A 6,300-nucleotide genomic window follows, 5' to 3' on the forward strand; every position below is an offset into this window, starting at 1 on the left:
ATATTGTAATAACTATGTATGGTGTCAGATGGGTATTAGATTTATTAGAGTGATCACTTTTTAAGTTATATAAATGTCTAATCACTGTGTTGTACACCTGAAACTAATATAATATTGCATGACCACTGTAATTAAATTTTTAAAAATATTTTAAGTTTTCATATTTTACCTTATTTTTAATTAAGATATAATCAAAATATACCAATTGCACATATTTAGTTACTATTTTCTAATCTCATCAGCACTGTATGAAAGTTCTAGATTCTTCTCATTCTCACCAACAATTTGAATAGTCACTCTAATTTTAGACATCTAATATCTCATTGTGATTTTAATTTGTATTTCTATAATGACTAATGATTTTGATTTTCTTTTCATGTGTATATTTGTTATCCACATATCTTCTTCAGTAAAGGGTCTCTTCAAATCCTTTGCAGTTTGAGGGGTTTTTTTTTTTTATTGAGATTTTAGAGTTCTTTATATTTTCTTATAAATTCTTAATACAAGTCCTTTATAATTTTTCCTTCCAATGTGTGGCTTTTCTTTTTTTTCTCTTAACAGTGACTTTTAAAGTACAAAAGATTTAATTTTGAATTTAAATTTATCGCTTTTTCCTTTTTGATATTTTATTATGTGTAACCTAAAGTCACAAAAAAATTCTTTTATGTTTTCATTTAGAGGTTTTATAGTTTTATATTTTACATTTAAATCTAATATCCATTTTGTGTCAATTTTTGTATGGTATGATGTGTAGATGGAAATTGTTTTGGTGGAATTGGGGGGAAGATGTTGAATTTCAATTTTTCCAACACTAGTTGTTGAAGAAACTATTTTTTTCTCCACTAAAAATCCTTTCAACCTTGTCACAAAAATTAGTTGCTCATTTCTGGATTCTGTTCTGATCTGGTTTATCTTTATGCAAGCATCACATTGTCTTAAATAATTTAGCTTTATGTTCTGAAATAAAGTAGTGCAAATGCTTCAACTTTGTTCTTTTTCAAGGTTGTTTTGATCATTCTAGGCTTTTTACATTTTCATATGAATTTTTGAAACAACTTGTTAACTTCTAAAAAACATGCTAGGATTTAAATTGAGATTATATGAAATCTGTAGATTAACTTTGGGAGACATGTAATGATATTAAGTATCTAACAGTATTATGTATCCTGACCTATGAGCAAATTTGTCCCTCCATTTACTTAGGTCTTTGATTTCCCTCAGCAATGTGTTGGGGTTTTGTTGTTGTTATTATTGTTTAGTTTTCAGTATTCAAGCCTTGTATATCTTTTGTTAGGTTTATTACTAAACATTTAATATTTTTGTACATTTAATGCTATTGTAAATTATATTTTAAAATTTTCCATTTCCTTTTTTTATTGCTAGAATATAGAGACACAAATGATATATTTTATATCAATCTTTATTCCGCAACCTTGCTAAACTTAGTTTTATTCGATTTGTTGTAGATTTCATCAAATTGTCTACATAGATGATGAAGTCATCTGCTAATGAACACAGTTTAACATCTTCCTTTCTAATTTGGATTCCTTTAATTTTTAGTCTTATTGGACTGGCTAGAACTTCTAGTACAATGTTAAAGAGAAGTAGTAAGGTTGAACATTCTTGTCTTTTTCCTGATAATAAAAGTAAATCACTCGGCCTTTCATAATTATTTTAGCTGTAGGTTTTTCATAAATGCCCTTTACGATGTTGAGAAGTCCCTTTTAATTCCTGTTTTGCTGAGTTTTTATCAGAAACAAATATCAGATTTTTTTAAAATGTTTTTTCTATATCTTTTGAGATGACCATGTGACTTTTTTGTCTGCAAATATGGTGGATTTCAATGTTAAAACAATCGTGCAAATCTGGATAAACCTTATTTCCCCATGATGTATTACACTTTATGTATTTTTATTTGACTTGCTAAATATTATTTAAAATTGTTGCATCTATGTTTATGACTGGTATTGGTTTATATGAATATAAGTCTGTGGTTTTTTTTTTCATGTTTGCCATTTTGGATATTAGGATAATATTGACCTATAGAATGAGTTGAGAGCTATTCTCTCCTCTTCAATTTTATGAAAGAGTTTGTTTAGAATTAGTATTATTTCTTCCTTAAATGTTTGGTAGAATTCACCAGTGACAACACCTGAGCCTTGAGTTTTCCTTGTGTGAAGGTTATTAAAAGCAAATGCAAATTGAATTTCTTTAGTAGATGTAGGGCTATTGAGGTCATCTATTTCTTCTTTAATGACCTTTGGTAGTTTGTGGCTGTTAAGGAATTTGCCCATGTCATTGAAATTGTTGAATTTATTTATATAAAGTTGTTCTTAATATTTCTTTATTACATTTTAATATCTATAGAATTCATAATGATGCCAGCTCTTTAACTCATATTGTTAATTCATATTCCTCCCCCTGCCACCCCAATTGGTCTGGCTAGAGTTTAGTTTGATTAATACCCAATCAACTTGATATGACCAAATTGGTTTTAAAAGTGAGCACAACATAAGCATTTTACAATTAAGAGGTTTCAGATTTGAGTCTGTGGCAGAATGGCCACTCTATCTAATCAGAAGGGGAAGATCTGAGGCTTGGTATAAAGTAGACTATTTGTTCTGGTCTGCCATCTTTCTGTCCAGTCTAGTTTTCAGAACTTCTTCATTTATGGACTAGAGGGAATCACCCACAAAGGCTGTTTATTTTTTGGGAGTCAAGGTTGACTGGTTCCCCATCCTCATGGTTGATGAGATGTATGTAGGGCAACAATTTCTAAGGTCAAATCCGGGGCCATGATTTACTTTCATGAATGTGATCAATAAAATATAGACAGAGAGAATTTATAAGTACAGTAGCTGCTTCTCAGAAAAGGTTTGAGATATTTTTACGAAGGCATGTGTCAGAACTTAAAAGTAGGACCCAAAGCAAAAGCCCGGTACTTAGGAACAATCCAAGTACTGATATAAAGGGAATAGGAATATTTATCACTAGAAGCCGACAAACTATTTAGAAGGTAGGTTAGAGGTTTACAAAAAGTTGTTGGTGAGAAACAGGTCCAGAAACTGATTGACAAGGATGTAAAACAAGAAAAAAGAGGAAGCTCTGGTATGTAGGGATTGGACCACTAGAGATCAGGTAATCTCACTTAACCATGCACCTTAATAGGTTTGGAAGGGAAAGAGTAGAGGAAAGGCTGATAGTATGAGCACTATTAATGCCTTGGCAAGTATTAATTTAATAACTAGATAGGAATTTAGGAGCATCCATGTTAAATTTAGCTATGAAAAACTCTGGGAAAGCAAGGTAGGAACTGTGGAATGGCTGACAGAAACGAATTTTAGAAAAAGATTAGGAAGAACAGTATAGTATTTTTAAATGGTCAGTAAGATTTTTGGTACTGTTCTTTCCTAGTAAAGCATGAAGGGAAAAATGGGGTGATTCTCAAAAGTTCCTCATGGTCCAGTTTTCTAAACTGTTATTTACAAAATTGTACAGACATGTTCAACTTCATGGCTAATTTGCAAAGTGTTGTAACATTTCCTTACTTCCTGTTTGGCATCACAAAATTATTTTGAGTTAAGAATATTCAAAATTATGAATATAGCATTAATTATAGATTTGTACACCATATATTATGTTGCAACCTTACATAGATAACATTTTAGAAATAGAATATTATTTTCACTTAAACAAATTCTGAGCTGATTGAATCATAAAAAATTTCATCTGCTTATTTCTCATTAAATGAAAATGAAGCTGTATAATATGATTGATCCATTCTAACTAAACTTTTCATATAGCACATATTCAATATATTTCAAGCCATTAAATTGACTCAGTCTTTACTTTTTCCTTGTCTTTATATTCCATGTATTTATTTCAACTATAATGATTCCTTTATCCCTAATATTTTTTCTCATTTAAAAAAATAATCATATAGCTTTTTATCACATCTGCTGTGAAGATGAAGACCATTCAGCAATCAGATTGTCAACATTCCAGCAAATGTCAACAGCACTCTGAAGGGACACACAGATTTAGTGAAGGGCCCCAAAGGCACCTTTCAGAAAGACTTTAATCATGTAGAACTTAGTCTTTTTGGACAAAAAAAGAAGAGGCTGAGAGTCGACAAATGGTAGGGAAATAGAAAGGAACTGGCTACTTGCTGTTCACGCTATCTGTAGTCATATACAGAATATGATCAAGGATGTTACACTGGGCTTCCATTACAAGATGAGATCTGTGTATGCTTAATTCCCCATCAATGTCGTTGTTAAGGAGAATGGTTCTCTTGTTGAAATCGGCAATTTCTTGAGTGAAAAATACATCCTCAGGGTTCAGATGAGGTCAGGCGTTGCTTTTTCAGTAACTTAAGCCCAGAAAGATGAGTCAGTCCTTGCAGGAAATGACATTGAACTTTTATCAAATTCAGCTGCTTTGATTCAACAAGCCACAACAGTTAAAAACAAAGATATCAGAAAAATTTTTGGATGGTAACTATGTTTTTGAAAAAGGAGGAGTTCAGCAGGATGATAAATTAAGATCTAAGTTGTCCACTACAGAAACATCGAGATGTCGAATGATTCCTCAAACTTATGTGTGATATTTTAAAGATGCAATAAAAGCCATGTATTTAAAAAACAGTTATATAGAAATTCAAATAATACTGGAAAATAAAAAAGAATATTAACTATATAAAAATCAGGAATAATGTTAAAACCACTCCAAATCTCACAGGACAGAAGCAAAGATTCTTAACACTTATTCTATACATATAAATTCTATCCAGAACCAAAATTCTTTCAAATAACTTGGCCTTAGTGCTAAGTTTAGCTAAAATTGCAGATGTCTTAATTCTTCTTAGGGGCCTCTGTTTACTTTCCCTGTAATCAAAACATGTCATTACAACTCTAAATATCACATCTCATGTAATATATTTGAACCACTACCCTGGGATACCATAGACTGGCATTTTCCTAGTCCAGAAGTTTTTTGACCTTTACAGATGCATAGATACAAATTAGAAAAGGAGTATCATTATGCTTTACTTGGCAAGACCAAAGTCACCTAATCCCATCTGTTAGAGCATGTCCAAACCATGCCTGGGGAGGGGGATAGTAGGGTGAAGCTGACACTGGAATCATTGTCCTCTCTTTCCTGTCCCTCTACACTACTGACAATCTCTGAATTTAATTTTCTTGGAGCATCTTTAACAATTCTGAAAGTCAAATACATTCATAGGCTGCAAATTTAAATTTTACATTGAACAAGCATTTTCCTGAAAAACACCACAGTGGAACAATCTTCATTTTCTTTGACTATCTTTTAACAATATCTTTGAACATCAAAAAAGAAGCTTTCTGTTTTGTTCTCTAATTATAATCTGAAGATTTGGCCAGTTTTCCCTAAGGGTGTTTGTTTGCTTAGGAAAATAAAATGAAGGGGTCTTTCTCCTTAACTATATACATAAAATCTCTTTTTTAATCTATGTTGAATTTAATGAGGAATTAGCCAATGTACTACAATAATCTGCTGTTAACAGGGAATGACAACTCTGTTTAATTATTATTAAATAGCTTTATTGCCAAAATGCATCATTAATACACATTACTAAATTGGCATGGAATCTGAAACACAAACTGTATTAATCGTTTCCTTATCATCTTCATATTTTCCTTCTACATTATTGCACACAAGGGATATCTCCAGAGAGCTGGTTGCAGTCGCTAACTTCTTTGAAGCAGATGTCCATCCCAGCTTGGTGGGCAGAGCATCACTCAGGTTTCCTCACATATCATATTCCAGACTTTAATCACAGAGAATGGGAAAGCCGATTACATGTTTGTTTTTTTCCCCCTCTCTAGGGAATTTAAGTTCAAAAGAGAGCCAATGCCAATGTTGTGCATCATCCTCCCAAATTCAGAGGGAAGGCTAATAACTAAATATAATCTAAAGAGTGAGTTGATTCTGCCTGCAGCAAACTACTTCCAAGTTGTAGGAAACTGTCTCTAAAATATGAGTTAAAACAAAATGGGGTTGAAATACTAATTTCTTTCTTCTTCCTGTTGCATTATTGGTGCTGTTAGAATTCTTAGTATATTTTTCCCCAGGACTGTCATACATCTGTAAAATGAAAGCAAATATGATTCAATCATAATAGAATAAGCATAACCACAGAGGATTGCTAAAATGATGTATCGGGAGTGACATGGAGATGTGATTTAGAAAAAAAAAAAATCCTTGCTTTTAAGCAGTCATTGCAGAATGTATTAGAAAGTGATGGCAGCTTCCCAATCC

General features: G+C 31.9%; 1 pseudogene; it reads left to right on the forward strand.

Moving 5' to 3' along the window:
- Positions 1–2,897: 2,897 nt before the first annotated feature.
- Positions 2,898–4,606, forward strand: LOC120597836 (60S ribosomal protein L9-like; annotated as a pseudogene).
- The last annotated feature ends 1,694 nt before the right edge of the window (positions 4,607–6,300 follow it).

This window comes from Pteropus medius, unplaced genomic scaffold, assembly GCF_902729225.1.
Source record: "Pteropus medius unplaced genomic scaffold, Ma_sr-lr_union100, whole genome shotgun sequence".
Taxonomy (NCBI): Eukaryota; Metazoa; Chordata; class Mammalia; order Chiroptera; family Pteropodidae; genus Pteropus; species Pteropus medius.